The sequence below is a fragment of the Sus scrofa genome, chromosome 10 (genome assembly GCF_054392235.1).
Source record: "Sus scrofa isolate SSC_HxYL_T2T_F1_AM1 chromosome 10, Sscrofa_HxYL_maternal_Yorkshire_Landrace_v2.0, whole genome shotgun sequence".
In the NCBI taxonomy this organism is placed as follows: Eukaryota; Metazoa; Chordata; class Mammalia; order Artiodactyla; family Suidae; genus Sus; species Sus scrofa.
The window spans coordinates 90,618,794-90,637,525 of NC_139392.1; the positions used below are offsets into that span (position 1 = coordinate 90,618,794).

The window sequence follows — 18,732 nt, forward strand, 5'->3', positions numbered from 1 at the left end:
AGAAATAGCAAAAAGACAAAAACAAACAAACAAACAAACAATGTGTGTGTCCATCTTTCTTGAAACTTTGTACACAGAAGAGCAACACGCCGTCCTTCTTTTTCAGATTCTCTCCCCATGTCCATGTCGACTGTCACAGAGTATTGAGTAGAAGTCCCTTGTGGATGATGTGTTTTGTACAGAGTAGTGTGTGCTGGTTAATCCCAACCTCCCGTTTTATCCCATCCCCCAGGGGTTCCCCTTTGGTAACCTCAAGTTTTGTTTCGGAAATCTTTGAGTCTGTTGCCATTTCGTAAGTGCTTTTGTGTCATTTTTGTTAGATTCCACCTATCAGTGACCTCACAGGATATTTGTCTTTATGTGACTTAGGAGGCCTTTCCATCTGGCCTGAGACTTTATGCAGGGGAGAGCAACACCCCCCTTTTCCATCCTTCGGGCCCTGGCAGCCTGCATTCTGCTCTCTGCTTCTCGGAGCTCGACTGCTTTCGATGCTTCGGGAAAGTAGAATCAGGCGGCATTTGTCCTTCTGTGACTTGCTTATTTCACCAAGCAAATGTCCTCGAGGTTCATTCATGTGGCAGCTTATGACAGTATTTCTTTCTCTCTTTCTTTCTTTGCTTTTTGTATTTTTAGGGCCTCACCTGGGGCACACGGAAGTTCCCAGGCTGGGGGTCCAATCGGAGCTGTAGATGCCGGCCACAGCCACAGCCCCAGCAACGCAGGATCCTTAACCCACTGTGTGAGGCCAGGGATTGAACCCATGTCCTCGTGGATACTTAGTCAGCTTTGAACCACTGAGCCACAACAGAATTCCCTACTTCCTTCTTTTTAATGACCGAGTAATACTCCATCTGGCTTGGAATTGAAATAGCCACAGAGGTGAGAAGAACACAAGATGACTTCATCTCCCTGTAGTTTCAGATCTGTCTTAAACTAAACCAGTCTTAGTAGTCTTCCGCTGTGTATAGGCGCCAGGTCCTCTCAATCCATTCATCTGTTGATGGACATTTAGGTTTTTTTCGTGTCTTGGCTGTTGTGAATCATGCTGCCGATGCTGCCGTGAACTTAAGGGGTGCATGTATCTTTTTGAATTGTAGTTTTGTTTGGCTGTATGCCTAGGAGTGGGAATCCTGGATCATATGTCCCATCTCTTGGGGTAGAACATGATAGAAAGATAGTATGAGAAAAAGAATCTGTATGTATGTACAACTGGGTCGCTGTGTTGTACAGCAGGAATTGACACAACACTCTAAATCAACTATACTCTGATAAAAATTTTTTAAAACAGTTTTTTTTTTTTTCACTTTCCACTTTCTTGTGAAATCTATAGTTGTTACACTTCCTTAAAAATTTTAAAATTGAATATAGTTGATTGACAATATTATATTAGTTATGGGTGTACCACATAGTGATTCGGTATTTGTATAGATTACGTTCCATTTAAAGTTATTGCAGGACATGGAGTTCCCATCGTGGCTGAGTGGGTTACGAACCCGGCTAGTATCCATGAGGATGTGGGTTTGATCCCTGGCCTTGCTCAGTGGGTTAAGGACCTAGCATTGCTATGGCTGTGGTGTAGGCCAGCAGCTGCAGCTCCTATTTGAGCCCTAGCCTGGGAACCTCCATATGCCATGGGTGGGGCCCTAAAAAGAAAAAAAAAAGTTATTCCAGAACAATGGCTGTATTTCTCTGTGCTATACAGTATATCCTTATTGGTTGTCTATTTTAATACATAGTAGTTGTTATCTCAGAATAAATCAGTCTCGATAGATGAATTGCACTGGTAGAACATCGGGAGAATATCAGTTTTGGAGAATGAGGTGCCTTCTCACTTGCTAGCTCTGCACACAAAACCACCTAGATGAGCCCACGCCCTCTCAGGAGCATCCGTCTCTGGGCAGATGCACACCTGGGGACTCCCAGATCGAGGCGGGTCCTCCTCCTGGCTGGCTGCAGTCTTGCTTTTTGTTCTTGTTTATCTCGTGACCTACTCCGAAAGTTTGACACTTTTTAAAGGCCCCCCGGAGAAGACGCAAGAGGGATTCACTTGATAGTAGATCCTCTGGTGGGTCGTTTTAGAGAGAGGTTCAGGATAGAGAATTTTAACAGTCTAAGAGCTAATGGGTTCATTGAGTTAAAAAAAAAAAAATCCATGCTGTTGCTTGAGAAAAGAGGGCAGAGTTGATGAATCAATTCTTCTTTCTCGCTTGGATGAAAAATGTGGCAGGCGTCGCAGTTTCAGAAACACCATCCAATTTGTATCCTACTGACTCTGTGCTATTAGGCAAGACACAGACACACTTAAAATGACAAATTGAAAATGAAAAATGGGGAGACCTCGTGAAAAGAGAAACCATTAATGTGATGGAAAGATTTGAAGTGTATTCAGACAATCCCGAGTTATGCTAATTGGAGAATTTCTTTATTGCTCGTTTTAAAGAACTTCAAAAAAAAAATTAGTGGATGATCAATACGGCTTGGAGATCTCTAGTAGGGGAACAAAGTCAGGAAATGGCAGGTTCATGGGGCCAAAGGTTTTATTGACTGCTGGAGTGCAGGATAATTATTGCTTTGTAGCCAGAGGTGGCGGCTGGTTCCAGAGGGAGCGGTAGAATCTATTTTTGCACAAGGATTCTTGTTGGTGTGGTTTTCTGTCCCCGAGGGCGCGTAGCATTGGAAATTCTGCCACTGTACCTGGTCGGTCTTTGTCGTGGTTAAACTTGAAAGACAGCCCGGAATATTAAAGCAGTCGGTGAAAGCAGTCCGTGACTATTCACGTATTTCTTGGGGATGCTCCGTGGTGGTGGATTTTCTTAACTGGTCCCAGGAGTCGGGGTTGGTATAAAGCAGGGATATGGCCATGGGAGCCAGAAGATTGGGCTTCTTCCCTTGGCTCTGCATTGATTTAGCTGCCTGCGTCCACTCTCCATTTTGGCTCTGTTGAAATGAGGAGGTGACAGTGTACACTCCCCAGAGAGGCTGGTCTAGTTTGGTCTGCCCTGCCTTGGTTTGTGGCCCTCGGGATGGAAAGAAGGAGGGGCTGGCTTTCCTGTTACACGGAATGGAGCTTGTTTGGGGATTAGGATCCATGGGGGTGTAGCCCAGGTGTCTGTGCAAAGCCTGGAAATGAGGTTTCCATGTGACTTTTGGGGATGGTGGAGTTTCAGGGAACTGGGGGACAACTAGGTTGGGAAATTATAATGAGTGCCTTCGTCCTTTGTCCCCTGTCATGGGGAGCCCTTTACTCAGTACAGAATTGCAGGAGCTCCCTGGTGGCCTAGTGGTTAAAGGATCCAGCATTGTCACTGCTGTGGCTTAGGTCACTGCTGTGGTGTGGATTCAGTCTTTGGCCCGGGAATTTTTGCATGCTGTGGGCCTAGCCCTGCCTCCCCCTCAAAAATGTAGATTTTGCTTCCCCAGAGGAACCCAGGGAACTGAGAGTGATTAGTCCTTGAAAGACTGATCGGTACGTGGATATCGGTTTCCGTATATGGTTGGACCAGGGAGTTTCCACTATGGCACAGTGGGTTAAGGACTGGGCATCACTGCAGCTGCCGTGTAGGTCACAGCTGCAGCTCAGATTCCATCCCCGGTCATATGCTGCGGGTGCAGCAAAAAATAAAATATATATGTATATATAGTTGGACCAAGGAAGGCAAGAAGGGAGGGGACTGCTTTTCCTGGATGCTCTGGGGGTGCAGGGCTCAAGATCATGGTGATTTGGGGGATTCTCCAAGTAGCCTTATGTCTTCTGAAGTCACTGCCCTGAGAGTCATCTACAGATTTTCCGAAAACATTTCATCAAGCGCACAGCATCCTTTGCAGACCCGTGTTTTCATGAATGTAACCTCTGAGTCAGGGCGGGCCTCATTCCTCTGCTACTGTTACCAGGAAGGAAGCAGGGTGGCAGCCGCTCCGCCAAATCTCTTTAAAATCTCTTTAGGACGAGGTTCTGCTCGTAGCAGAGACCAACCTTAAAAAAGACATGTGCGGAGGGCCCTGGGTTCCATGACCAATCAGCCGTTCGAAGAGCGGGGTTCCTGCTGCCGAGCTAATCGGCGCTAATCTTTCATATTAACTGTATTACGGAACATAGTACATGAAAGCATCACTAAGTGCACTGGACGATTATAGTGCTTCTTAGGGGAGCAAAATGTGAAACGTTTTGGCTTGGGAAATCAATAAGGCTTGATTTATTCATACGCACATGCGCGCTTGCAAAGGGCAGCTGCCAAATAATTATTGTTTATGGTGATCATGTAAGGAAATCATTTAATCCAGTGACTGTTTCACCGTTATTTATTGAGAAGTAGCAACATCGGCTCTTAGTGTCTGGGCTTGGGGAGCTCGGGCATTCTGGCAGGTGCTGGAGAGTCCTGGAAGGGATGCTTCGAAAAGGTGACAGGTAAAGATGTGTGACGCTGCTCATCCAAATAAAAATATCCCCCTCCCTCCCCGCATCGGCTCATAAATTGAGAAGTATTTATGGGTGCTTTCCACTGTTGCAATAAAAGTATTGGAATTATGGTGCCTTAGGAATCATGCCACTAATTTTTATTTTCCCCGTTATTAAAATTTCTGCAATTTGAATTGCAAACTCGGCAGTCTTGCCAGAATGACTCTATTTGCCATTCAAAGTTGAATCCAAATTACTTGAGTTAGTTAATATATAACTTATTTGAATAAAGGGATGTTTATTCATGAAGCGTTAGGAGAAAGTGTGAATATGGCCTTATGTTCTGTTGTGCGGGTGGGTTCTGCCCGGTTCTGCAGCTGGTCCTAGACTCTGTGGGGAAATTGCTGTTTCCACTGTAGTGGACCGTGAAATAAGAGACGTGGCTGTTGGGGTGCAGGGCCCCCCAGTGATCGGATGACAGGATTTACCAGTCTGTAACCTTTCACTGTGGACTCTGAGAAGTGGCATTTGATTGCGTTACATGAGAGGCTTGGTGTTTAAAATTCCCGTTTTATTATTTGAGTGACGTTTTAGCAATACTGATGGAACCTAAGCCGTCACGTTGTTTTCATCGGCCGCCTTATATTGTGATTCGATTTCCATTTGTGTATATGTATATATTTTTCCGAGTAACTGTGTTTGTTAGAGAATCTTACTACAGAAGGGGCCTTTGAGAGGTGGTCCTTTTCCATTAGAACTGATCATTTGGAGCTCCCGTCGTGGCGCAGTGGTTAACGAATCCGACGAGGATCCATGAGGTTGCGGGTTCCATCCCTGGCCTCACTCAGTGGGTTAAGGATCCGGCATTGCTGTGAGCTGTGGTGTAGGTCGCAGATACGTCTTGGGTCTGGCGTGGCTGTGGCTGTAGGCTGGTGGCTACAGCTCCGATTTGACTTCTAGCCTGGGAACCTCCATATGCTGCAGGTTCAGCCCTCAAAAGACAAAAAAAAAAAAAAACAACAAAAAAAACAAAAAACAAAAACTGACGGACTCACCATGAAATGAAGGATTTCTTTGTCTCCATGTATTTCTGGGTAAAGATTTCACAACTGTCTCAGCATTTTTTTTTTCTTCTTTTTAAAAACTTTTTAAACTATAGTGTATTTGCAATGTTCCTTCAATTTCTGCTGTACAACACAGTGGCCCAGTCATGCATATATACACATTCTTTTTTGGGGGGGGCGCACCTGTGGCACAGGGAGGTTTCCAGGCTGGGGTTGAATTGGAGCTGCAGCTGCTGGCCTACACCATGGGCCAGATCCTTAACCCGCTGAATGAGGCCAAGGATCGAACCTGTGTCCTAACAAATACTAGTCAGATTCATTTCCGCGGAGCCACGACGGGAGCTCCCTTTTTTTTTCTTTTATACTATCTTCCATCATGTTCTATCCAGGGGATTGGACACAGTTAGTTCCCTGTGCTGTACAGTCTCAACATTTTCTGCATTTATTATACGCATAAGTGTTGACTCAGGAAACCAAGGCTTCATACAGTACAGAGCAGGCCTCCTAAATATACTCAAATCTAGCTTTTTCCTTTGTAAAAATTTTTAAACATTTTTATATAATTTTTAAAGGTTATTTTCCATTTACAGCTATTACAAAAGGTTGGCTCTCTTCCCCTGTCGTGCAGAAACACAGCCTTGAACTTGTCCTACACCCAGCAGTCTGTGCCTCCGCCCCCCACCTTGCCCCGCCCCCTTCCCTCTCCCCGCTGGTTCGCTCTGTCTCTGTGAGTCTGCTTCTTGTTTGTCTGATTCACTAGTTTGTCGTATTTTTTTAGATTCCACCTACAAGCGATGTCATGTAGCATCTGACTTTCTCTGTCTGACTTATTTCACTGAGCCCAAGACCCTCCAGGTCCATCCAATGTTGGTGCAAGTGGCAAAAGTTTGTGTTTTCTCCCATGGGTGTGTGAGTAAGGAAATTAAGTATATATGCGAGAAACTGAACGCAGAGGTAATCTTGAGCAGCCAGGTGGAGTCGAGGCGAGCACACAGCCTCAGTCCGTATCGGAGAGGTTTCTGTAAAGAGGGAGAAAACGCAGTTGTAAGGAGGGGCAGGATGTGTCTGCGAGGCGGGGCAGGAGGTAAACGCTGAGTATTCATCCGCTGCAGGAGTGGCTTAGTATTCCTGGTCCACAAAGCCATTTTTGGTAATGGCACGCGAAGGAAGGAATAGTCAGGTGGGAGAGAAAGTCACCCATTCTCCGCGGGCACCTTCTGGCCCTTTTAAAACAACGCACCAGGTTTTGAGTCCCCTCTAATCCTTGGAAGGCCCGTGTGACGTGGACCGGAGTGGGCCTGGCTCGCAAATGTGTGCACGAGCATGTGTGCGTGATTATACAGGTGCATGAGCACACACACGTGTTTATGTGTGTTTATACGTGTGCATGAGCACGTGTGTTTATGTGCGTGCATGAGTGTACATATGTATGTGTGTGTGAACACGTATGTGTGCCTGCAAATGTGTGTGTGCGCGTTTGTATGTTTTGGTCTGAACGGCATTTTTGAAATAATTTTGGTGGCGATCGTGTACACGTCATGCCTTGAGCAGTTTGGGTGAGGGAGCTCCCCTGGTGGCGCAGTGAGTTACCGACCTGACTAGGATCCATGAGGCTGCGGGTTCCATCCCTGGCCTCACTCAGTGGGTTAAGCTAAGCATGCAGTGTTGCCGTGAGCTGTGGTGTTGGTCCCAGATGGGGCTCGGGTCCCGCGTTGCTGTGGCTGTGGTGTAGGCTGGCAGCCGTAGCTCTGATTGGACTTCTAGCCCGGGAACTTCCACGTGCCACGTGTGCAGCCCTAAAAAGACAAAAACCCCCACTTTGTGTGCATTATCGGCACCTCCCGAGAACTTGGGAGACACGTACACGTCCCCGCACGCCTCCCTTGGTGACTCTGTGCTCTCCAGACCCAATGCCCCTGCGCGGTTGCTCTGATCTGCTCGGGTCTAGTGGCATCTGGCTTCACAGCCCGAGTGTCCCCCTCTGAGCCTGTGACCTCAGGTGTCTGAGGCGCCATCTGACGTCACGCTGGATCCAGTGGCCACTACGCTTTCCTTCAGCTCAGAACTGTTCTCAGTCTGAGAACTCACAGCAATGGATGAGAATTTACCAAAGGGCTCTGAAATGAATAGGTTTTATGAATATAAGCCTATGAAACGGGTTTTTTTTAACCTAAGGAAGGAAAAACAAACAAACAAAAAAAGATGAAAAGAACAAAATGGTTTTCATCTAAATCAAAGCCTTGGATGCACGTGGTGGTGAACAGCTCTTTACGAGGGAAAAAAGAGTCTTTTCTCCTGTGAGTTTCTGTTTGGTGTTTGTATTTATCTTTTTTGGCTGCCCCTGGCACACGAAGATCTGAGCCGCAGTTGCCACCTACCCTGCAGCTGCTGCAACACCGGGTCCTTAAATATACTGTGCAGGGCTGGGGTTTGAACTTGCGTCCCGATGCTGCAGAGATGCCACCAATCTCACCGTGCCTCAGCGGGAACTCCTGTATTTATCTTTGGAACCTTACTATACCCCACGGCCCCCTTATCAAGTTGCTGCCCAGGGCGTAAGTGAATCATGGATTTTTCTGTTTGCATCACAGCTCTCCAGTTCCAAACAGTTTCTCTCGTCCCCAGAATATTTTTTTATTTTATGCCTACTAGGTACCAACTAGTTCAATTTATGCCTTTTGTGAGAACACCCTTGTGAACTGGCTGGTATGATTCTGATTTTTCCATTTGAGAAAGTATTCCCTGGGGCGAGTAAATAATTCATCCTCAGGACAGGCTTCTTGGAGTCGATTTGAAGCCAAGGGTGATTTTTTTTTTTCCTCCTCCAATGCTGAAATCAAGGCTTTGAATGCAGGAGTTGGTACATATTTGTGTGTTGATAAGGGTTTTCCGTAAGACTTTCAGACTGCAACTATTGGACACATATTAATAAGAAAAGTCGGGGAATTGGCTTCTTGTGATTTTTCAGAAGAGGGTGGGCACCTCCTTGTCCAGAATGTTTTCCCTTTTGTCATTTTTGGAGGCGAAGAAGCGGAAGAGACTGGGTCTGGTGTCCCCCTGCCACATGGTCCTCGGGAGATTATGCAAAGTTATGTAAATTGTATCAGATGCTATTTGGGTTTTTCTGTGTTACCTGAAAACCAAAAGCGCAAAGCCGCACTATGAGTTTTCGTCTTTGGGGTTAGGCATACATATATTTATTTTCTCTTGCTTCTCAAACCAGCAGCATGTGTCCTTTAAATCAAGCCCGGGGTCCGTCCTGCGCGGAGGCGAGGGCGGGTTAGATCTGTGGGTCCCCTTGCCCTGCGGTCTGACCCTTTGCCTCATGGTTCAGCCTTCCTCACTGCCACTGTCCAGCCCGTCTGCTCTTGGCCTTGGGCCCCTCTGCCCAGCTGGTGATCCCGGCCCTGGGCTCTCCAGCGGGCTTCAGGTGGCTCACGAGGGGTCGCTCGGCTCCACCCGTCCCCCGTCCCTGCTCTGGGCAGACCCTTTACCCCCGCGGCCACCCTGCTGGGGAGCCTGCAGGAGACGCCTCCGGCCGCCCTTGAGCAGGCTCGGCCCCCTGGCACAGCCTGTCCACTGGGACCACTGCTCTTCCCCAGCCCTGGGCCTCGCGTCTCCTCCTGGTCCGGGAGCCCTCCGTCCACGCTCCACCCTGCCTCTGGCTCCCGCTGGCCTGTTGGACACGTGAGCGTCCCCTTCTCTTCTTGCTCTGGGCTCCTGCACAAGCCTCGTGACCTCACACGGTTTCTTACTACGTCTTCCATCGTGCCCTGTGTCCCCAGGTCAGGGCCGCCTCCTAGGGCTCTGTCCCCATTCCAGGGCCATGTCCTTAAAGTCTATGCCTCCATTCCAGGCCTATGTCCCCAATCCAGGGTCATGTCCTCAGTTCAGAGCCAGTCCCCATTCCAAGGCCATGTCCCCAGTCCTGGGCTCATCCAGCCTTTCAGGAAACTTTCCCCATTCCAGCCCCCTCCCCCCGTCTGTGACCTCTTCCGTGGCCATGGCTCCGTTCCCCGGTCACGCCTCTGGTTTGAGTCCTTCTGTTTGGCACGTCCTTGGAAATCTGCCTTGTTTGACTCCAGCTCTCAAGGAATGGCTGATTTATGCTTAGATTGTCGCCCAGAGCTAGAATCTCCTTCATCTGAGAGATCGGCAGGACCTGCCCGAGGCAGTGTCTACTCCAGAGCTTCTGCTGCTGAGGGACCTGCCTGCGGGATTCCTTGCAGGTGACCTGGATACCGCTGATGTATGTCCAGATACAGGTGCTGCCATGTGTTTAAAAAGGTAGGAGCTAGGAGTGCCCTGGCGGCTCAGTGGGTTAAGGATCTGGCACTGTCACTGCTGTGGCTTGCGTCGCTGCTGTGGCACGGGTTCTATCCCTGGCCCCTGAGAACTTCCACAAAGAAAAAAAAGTTAAGAGCTCCTGTGCCTTCCTCCTGACGTTGGCGTAGAGGGCATGCGTCTTAGGTGGTCTGTCCTCAGCCCTGAGAGATGCTGGACTTAGAAGTCAGGGCGTCAGAGACCAGTGGTCTTCGACGTCAGCGCTGCACTGACCCTGGGACAAGAGGGCCCTCTGGCCTGTGCTCTGCGTTTTAGGGACCCCGTGCATCACCACCAGTCCCTTCATGTATTCAAGGCCGTGACGCTGCCTCGTTCATGGAGGACCTTGCCCCTGGTGCTGGCACGGAGCTGCCCTCGTTCGGAGCGTCGCCAGGCACCGGGTGATGATCCCGTGTGTCTCGTGTCCTCGGAGCCTCAGCGACGTTGAGCATCTTTTCAAGTGCTTTTGTGTTCTGATCCCTCACTCTTGTCTTGGTAGGGAGGTTGCAACTGGAAGCTCTCATCTCTGGAAATGTGGATAATGTCTTCTCATCGGGATAGGAGCTTTTCTGGGACAGTGCTTCTTTTCTGGTTTTTAAAATTTACCCTTTTTTGGGTGCCAGGTATTTTAAAAAATTAATTAATTAATTAATTAATTTATTTATTGCTTTTCAGGGCTGCACCCTTGGCATATGGAGGTTCCCAGGCTAGGGGTCAAATTGGAGCTGTAGCCTCCAGCCTACGCCACAGCCACAGCCATGCGGGATCCGAGCCTCGTCTGCGACCTACACCACAGCTCACCGCAACGCTGGATCCTTAACCCCCTGAGCAAGGCCAGGGATTGAACCCGCAACCTCATGGTTCCTAGTTGGGTTCGTTTCTGCTGCACCACAACGGGAACTCCTTAATTTTTATTTTTTATAATGATTTTTATTTTTTCCATTATAGCTGGTTGTAGTGTTCTGTCAGTTTTCTACTGCACAGCAAAATGACCCAGGCACACAAACATATATACGTCCTCTTTCTCACATTATCCTCCATCCTGCTGCGTCACAAGTGACTGGGTGTAGTTCGCAGTGCTGTCCAGCAGGATCTCGTTGTTTATCCACTGCAAGCGCAGTGCCAGGCATTCTTTAGGGGTGGCCAGCCTGTCGTGGAAATTTACAAGAGCCGGAGACTGGCCTGCTTGGTAACGGAGGGCTGACCCCACACTGCTGGCGCAGTCTGCTGCCGGCTAAATGGAGAGATCCCCCCGGACTCTGTTCTGCTGGGATTTAAATAAAGAGAAGTCAGCATCTCTGTGGCTGACTTCTGTGCAGATGCAAGGGCTCTTCGGGCCTGAATGGGGCCGTGGAGAGGACTGGCCTGGCTAGTGGCTCAGCCATGCTTCTCGTTGAAGGTAACCTTGGAAAAAAGTCACTTCACCTCCTGGCAGCCCACTCCTTGCATCCTTAAAATGGCTAATTGACGCAGGGCCTTCCTCCCTTGGGGGCAGTGTCAGCGACAACTTGGATGGCGGGATGCACGAGCTCTCTGTGGCAGGTCGGACAATGTAAAGTGCACAGGCCACTTAGCATCACGTTCTCCCCTCCCCCACTTTTTTTTTTTTTTTCTTTTTTAAATGCCTAATGGCTCCTCTGTAATAGGTGGGAACAGAGGGAGGCGTGCGTGGTGATAGCTCTTTTCAGACAGTTAGTTTTGCCTGGTATTGCAGTCGTTTATGGGTTTGTGATGGCACCTGTTTGGTTATAGAAAGTAAGGTTTTGTGAACATAGTGTAATCAGAAACATGTATTTAGGATCTGGATTCTACTGCTTAATTACATGGGTGAACTTGGACTAGGTACCTCCTTTCTAAACTTTGTGACCTTCAATTTTCTCATTTTCAACCTGGGGGAAATGATTGTCGCCTTGCAGGATTGGTTAGTTATGAAATAGGTTTGTACGGTCGTCTCAGAGCTGCGCTAAAGAAGGTGGGAGAAGACAGAGAAATACTATTTTTTTTCAACGTCCTTCATTCTTCTGGTTAAAAACCCATCATTTTGTGTCTTTTTTATTGACTTATTTTTTTTATTTTTTATTTTTTTGTCTTTCTGCCATGGGCCGCTCCTGTGGCGGCATATGGAGGTTCCCAGGCTAGGGGTCAAATCGGAGCTGTAGCCACCAGCCTATGCCAGAGCCACAGCAACGCTGGATCTGAGCCGCGTCTGCAACCTACACAGCCCACCGCAATGCCAGATCATTAACCCACTGAGCGAGGCCAGGGATCGAGCCCTCCACCTCACGAATACCAGTCGGGTTTGTTATTGCTGAGCCACAGAGGGAACTCCGAACTTTCTTATTTTAACGCAGTTTTTAGGTTCCAGCAAGATGAAGAGGAAGGTATACAGAGACTTCCCACATCCCCCGACCCCGCATTCGATGCAGCCCCACCATCTGTATCCTCACCAGATGTGCATTGGTTGCAGTTGAACTGATGCAGCTGCGCTGACACCTCATCGTCACCCAGAGCCCACAGTTGCCACTGCCGGCCGCTCGTGCTGTCCTAAGCTCTGTGGGTCCGGACAGTGGCGTGATGACGTGGGCCCGCCTTGTCACGGCCATACAGAGCGGTTTCCCTGCCTTCAGAATCCTCTGTGCCCTGCGCTGCCTCCGCCGCCCCTGGCCACCGCTGAGCTGTTGACCGTCTCCACAGTTCTGCCCTTTGGGGGTGATCCAAGAGGTGGGATCCCACAGCCCCTTCCTGTTACGCCTCGTGCACAGTTAAAGCTCCTTCCCTGCTAAGTGGATAAAGAACAAAGCCTCTGCACTGAAGCAACGGCGACGAAGGCTAATTGGCTGGTGGCTGTGCGTGGTGCGTGTGGGTTTAGTGAAGAGCCTTTTAAATGCAGCTGCGCTCACGCAGCCCCCCCACACCCCGACTTTGAAGCCTAGTGCGTTCGGCGGCAGCGCTGAGGCTCTGGGCGGAGAGCTGTGAGCCTGGAGGCTTGGATCACAGCTCAATGGTGACCAGCGGTCCAGGCGGCAGGGAGGAGAGAGGACATCGGGGAAAAGCGGGAGCCAAAGCCCTGTTGCAGGTCGGGAGGGAGGCTCCTGGGATTATTACGCAGACAGGTGTCGGCTCTTGTGCGGGAAGGCAGAGTCACATCCACACGACTCACTCGTGTGTTGTCATCGTCTTCTTTTTTTTTTTTAATTAAATTAAAGTAGAGTTGATTTACCGTGTTGTGCCGACGTCTGCTGCCCAGCGTGCATTCATCGTGCATCCCCAGGTAGGGGCAGCAGGAAAGCCGAAGCTCAGAGGGCTGCGGTGCGGAGGAACAGATTGTAAGCAGGGGCTGGGCTTTGACAAGTTCTCATAACTTGTTAGAGCTCTTCTTCCACACCCAGACTTACAGGAGAAAATGGTCTTCATTCTGGCTTCTTCAACGTGGTCAAAAGCGCCAAGCCGTACAGCCTGGAGCCGTGCCCCTGGCACCGCCGATGATAGATGGTATCGGGTTTTGTGCTTCAGGATGGCACCAGCTATGCGGGTCAGCCGATGGGCTAGGCGTGTAGCCGGTGCTGAAACGGAGCCTGGGGTGGGGACCCTCGCTGGGCTGAGAAGCAGGCAGACTGGAGCGTGCCTGGGTGGGTTTCAAGTCGAGGTCAGCTCTGTGACCCTGCACCTCTCTGTTGAGAGTAATTTTCTAAGATGACGTATTAAGGTCCTCTCTGGTGGACGTGCATCCAGGTGGGAGTCCGGGCGACATGCTCTGGACCTGGGGACTCGGACTGGCCGGGACAAAGCAGGACTCTGATCAGTGGGATGGGTTTCTGGGTGGGGGGAATCTAGTAGAACTCACAACTTGGCTGCTGGGCCGGGAGGCTTACCAGGAGCAGTCAGGGCATGACCCAACCTCAGCAGTGGGTGGCGGGGGGGCAGAGGGAGCTGGGAAATGGGGGCCCCGTGGTGCTTCCTGGAACCCTGAACCGACTCCCTGAATGCACCCCGCTTGAGCAGGGCGGGCGTGTGCATCCTAGGAGTTCAACTAGGGACAGCAGGGTTCATAACTGCTACAGGTTCTAGAAACCCCGGAGTCAGGGGGAGAAGGGGGCGCTGAGACCCCCGGACCAAGGTCTCCAGTGTCCAGTGCTTTTTAAACAATAGACCTTATTTTTTAGAGAAGGTTCCGGTTCACAGTGGAGGTGAGGGAACGTGCAGAGTCCCTGTATCCCCCCCTTATGCACAGCCTCCCCCGTTTTCCACACCCCCCATGTCACCCTTGGTGGCCCTACATCATCATCGCCCAGAGGTCAGAGTTTGCGTCCGGGTTCGCTCTTGCTGTTGTGCGTCCTGTGGGTTTGGACAAAACCATGTTTGAAAACCTGTGTCCGCACTGTATCGACACACGGAGGGGTCTCACCGCCCTGAAGCCCTGTGTCCCACCTGCTCGCCCTGCCTCCCCTCGCCCGCGGCAGCTCCCGGTCTGTTTACTGTCCCCGTAGTTTTGCCTTTTCCAGAACCGTACCGGGACTTGGGAACAGGCCCTGGGCTCCTGCTCCACCTGCTGGGGTGCGTCCAGCGCTTTTGCGCATCACCTCTTGGTCTCCGTGGTCTCATCTGTATCACGGTGACGGTCACTTCTTAGGCTTGAAGACCCCGTCCAGATGCTGTAGAAATACACAGGTCGGGGGCGGTGGGCCCTTCCCGGGGTCCTGTGGGTGTAGCAGGGAGTTGGTGTTCAGGGCAGGCCACAGCAGCCTGTGGGTTGTAGAAGTTGCTTTTCCTTTGAACAGATTTTACCTTAACCAGGTTTTAAAAATGTGCCCACTAAGCAAAAAAAAAAAAAAAAAAAGTGCCTGCTTTCCAAATCTGAGCAGAAATCGAGGTCCCTACAGCAGCCTGCAAGTTGAAGGCTTACGCAAAACTATTTGTTGTTCTTTTTTTTTTTTTTTTTTTTTTTTGTCGTTTTGCTATTTCTTGGGCCGCTCCCACGGCATATGGAGGTTCCCAGGCTAGGGGTCGAATTGGAGCTGTAGCCACCAGCCTAGGCCAGAGCCACAGCAACGCGGGATCCGAGCCGTGTCTGCAACCTACACCACAGCTCACGGCAACGCCGGATCCTTAACCCACTGAGCAAGGGCAGGGACTGAACCCGCAACCTCATGGTTCCTAGTCGGATTCGTTAACCACTGCGCCACAACGGGAACTCCTGTTGTTCATTTTTAAAATCTTCTCGGGTAGGCCACAACTCTTTGCCACAGCTGACGGCTAGAAATTTTGCATTTCTAGAGAGATTTATTTATTTAAATTTTATTGGAGTAGAGTTGAAGCTAAAGAGATGTAATCAGCAGGAGGTGCCGCAGAGTTTAAAAGAAAGGTGATTTTAAGCGTTTTCATCGCTACTGTTCTGATCATCTCTTACCGACTGACAGAGCTGTCAAGCATCGTTGATTAAACAATGCACATTGAAGACAGCCCGAGATCTACACCGGAAGAGAGTCTGAGAAAGCATAGATGTGCGTCTGTGTGTAACTGAGTCACTTTGTTGTACAGCAGAAATGATAACACATGAATCAACTATCCTTCAATAAAACTTTGGGAAAAAAAGCAAAAAACGAAAACAGCAAGTTCTGTTGTGGCTCAGCGGGTTAAGAACCCAGCTAGTACCCATGAAGACAGGGGTTTGATCCCTGGCTTTGCTCAGTGGGTTCAGGATCTGGCCTTTCGGTGAGCTGTGGTGTAGGTTGCAGCTGTGACTGGATCCCGGCATTGCCGTGGCTTCGGCGTAGGTCTCAGCTGCAGCTCCGATTCTACCCTTAGCCTGGAAGTTTGCATTTGCTGCAGGTGTGGCCCAGAAGGAAAAAAAAAAAACGCAATTTGTATTATAAAAAAATAAAAATATGAACACCCAGAACGACTTACTTATACAAGAGTGACTCATAGCCGCCAAACACCCATCATCGATTGTAAGAACAAGCTAACAACCTTTAAAATAATCCGTAATTATGTTTTTCCCCTAGACGGCATCTCAGTCCTTAGTTGCTCTTCAGCTTATGTCTTAGAAAATTAAATGATGAATACTTTTCGAGGCTGTGGCATAAAGTAGACTCATTCCCCATCCACACCCCCTTCCCCTGTCCCCCCACCACAGGCAAAACAAAACTCTTTGAACGTCTCCAGGAACATACAGTTTATTTTCACCTTTCTGGTTTGTAGGTTTTCTGGTCCTGCAGAGCTCAAGGAGTGATTTATATGCCTGGTTATGTGTCGTGCAGAGCAGCATGTAACCACAGATTTGCTTTGTGAAATGAGTCGAGCCACGCTCTTTCCAGATTCTTCGTCTGTCCATCTAGTAGGTGATTTGCGATCCCATCAAAATTAATTCTCGATCCCTGATGTACCTGGAGCTGTCCAGTTAGAAGTTCCGTGAACGGTTCTTTCAGGAAAGTGTGTGTGTGTCTGCCCTTCTTAGGGGGATTTCTGCAAAGCATTCCTGCAGGAAGGATGGTCACTTACACAATCAAGCAGCAAATAAATGTCCATTAAAAATTCTGTTAACACAGCTGGCGCGAGTCCCTTAACACATATTTCAGTTCGGTGTATTTGGATTAAATTTAATTTGGGGGGCAGTCCTTGCCTGCTTACCTTCCCAATTGAAGGCATCCTGCTACTATGGCCAGAGGATGTTTATTTTATGTTTAAGGTGCACAGGACTGCTCTGCATGCATCTGCCTCCTGCAGGTTAAAGTATTAGAAAGTTTTGTAAGTGGCCTTTAAAAACCAAGCGATTTGGTCCTTGTGGGGTTTTCTTCTCAGTTCGTGGTAACCGTTCTTTCCTCCTAGAGCCTGTTTTCCATTTTTCTAAGGTTTTCTCTTTCCTCTGGGTTTTGTGCTTAGAGCTCGCCTGGGGGCCCTTACCGCCGGGTTGTGTGCTAGTTGACAGCGGACGCTGCTGCCGTGGGAGGCTTGCAGGTGCTGGACCCGCCGTTCACTGCAGCAGGCGAGCTGTTCAGGACAGCGGCACCTCTGCTCGGGGTCCTTTGGGGGGGCATGGGTTTTCTCCACTGTGCGTTGCCCTGCTGGGCGTTTTCTACATCTGCACGGGAAGCTGGATTCTCCCCCGTGTTCCCAGCAAGCCAGAGGGACAGGGGACTCCAAGCCAGCTCCTCGGCCAGACCCTCGCACCTGGCCACACGCTGTTGCAAGGAACCATGGGAAGGGTACCCAGGTGGCTGCAGGCTCCACTCTGTAACCAGAACTTTCGGATGGGGAGGCTTCCTGTATTCAAAGAACGAGGCCTGAGGACGCTTGGCAGTGTCGGCCACAGTTCTTGAAGCCAACGCAAGTGTGTTGTTTTTCGGTTTTTTTTTCCTACGATGACTAGTTCATCTTTGCCAAACATCTCAGGGAGATGGGAAGAGGCTTCAAAGATCGGACCAGACTCCTGCTTTCTTCCTCTGGGAGTCCAGGTGCATTTGCTGTAGTTGGTGGAGTATCTTAGGTTTCTAACGCGCAGTGTCTGCTGTCGATTTAACAGGATGTGCATCTTCCCTGGTATTAACTTCCAGAGAGATGAATGGGCCCCGATATCACGGCCTTTCTAAGAGTTGGGGTGCCCCAGCCACGCTTTTCGCTGTGCTTTTAAGCTGCAGCCCATCCAGAACGGTGTATAAAATCATTGCCCACTTCCAGGTTCCTGTATATGAACTTCAGTGTAACATTGCGCCGAGATGCATTTTTTTCATTTTTAAATTCTATCTTTTAAGCTTGCGTTTATCAGGTAACATGTGCACGATATTTTAAAGCGACAAATGGTTCTGAAAGGCTTGTTTTGAAAATGAGCAGTGTCTTAGATGCTGCAAAATACCCTCTTTCTTAAGGTGTGTTCGACTGTGTAGGACGAATACTTGGTATAAAAAAATGCTCCGCCCCCACCAGGACATAGCATCATATGATTTTAGAATACTGAGGTCAGAAAGATCCTCCAAGTGTCTAGAGGAAAAAAAAAAAACAAAACCTTTTGATTAGAATGTTTTGATTTGTCTTTCTCCTAGTTTTCTTTTATTTTAAAAACACAGCCTTCTCCTGTGTTCCTTCACTTGCCCCATTTTTCTAACTGCCTGAGATCACACTGTAGCTCTTTATCCTCTGATGTCCCATATTTCATAAAAGATGAATTTCGAATCACAAGTAACACAGCCAAATGGAACCTGCCTTGGAGTTCCCATGGTGGCTCAGCAGGTTAAGGACCCGACATTGTCTCCATGAGGATGCGGGTTCGATCCCTGGCCTTGTTCAGTGGGTTAAGGATCCGGTGTTGCTGCGAGCTGTGTTGTCGGTCGCAGACGGGGCTCAGATCCAGTAATGTCCTGGCTGCATGTAGGCCTCAGCTGCAGCTTCGACTCACTGCTTAACCTGGGAACGTCCATAGGCCGCAGGTGCAGCGTGAAAAGGAAAAAGAAAGAAAGAAAACTGTCTTGTGCCCTCCGCTCTTTGAAGATGGCACAGCCACACCCTGGACGCATGTTCTAACCTGTCCCAGGCAGAAATGCCCAGGGTGCTCGGGTCGGAGGAGGTAAGAGGACAGACGAGGCATCCTCGCTCCCCTCGGATGAGGCGGGCAGGTCAGCGCAGACACAGATCGCCCAGGACACGAGAGAGCCCTGGGCTGATTGTACTCAAGTGAGGTCGTTCCACGGCTGCTTATCCGAGGCGGACGGATGATCGTGACTTGGCGGGTGTGACCTTTGGGTCAGTGGACGAGGCTCACGTTACGGATGACTCCTCCGCTCCCTGTTGAATTCCCAGGAGCCGGTGCGTGACTGTCCTGCCGTAACTCCAAAGTCCCGGTGACCTTAAGGTTGCGTTTCTAAGTCAGAATTAACAACTCATTCTGCCTAAATCAATACTTTTTTTTTTTTTTTTTTTTTGGTCTACAAAGCTTCCTGGCACAGAATTCTTTTT

The 18,732-nt window shown here is 49.4% G+C and overlaps 1 protein-coding gene and 1 long non-coding RNA gene across 6 annotated transcripts in view; both read left to right on the forward strand.

Annotated features, from left to right (window-relative positions):
* SFMBT2 (Scm like with four mbt domains 2) overlaps window positions 1-18,732 on the forward strand; it is a 193,387-nt gene that overhangs the window by 36,985 nt on the left and 137,670 nt on the right. The window lies entirely within an intron of this gene.
* On the forward strand, window positions 14,708-18,231 carry LOC146399596 (uncharacterized). Its single transcript, XR_014818367.1, has 2 exons — window positions 14,708-14,847; window positions 15,501-18,231. It is a non-coding gene; the product is annotated as an uncharacterized LOC146399596 (long non-coding RNA).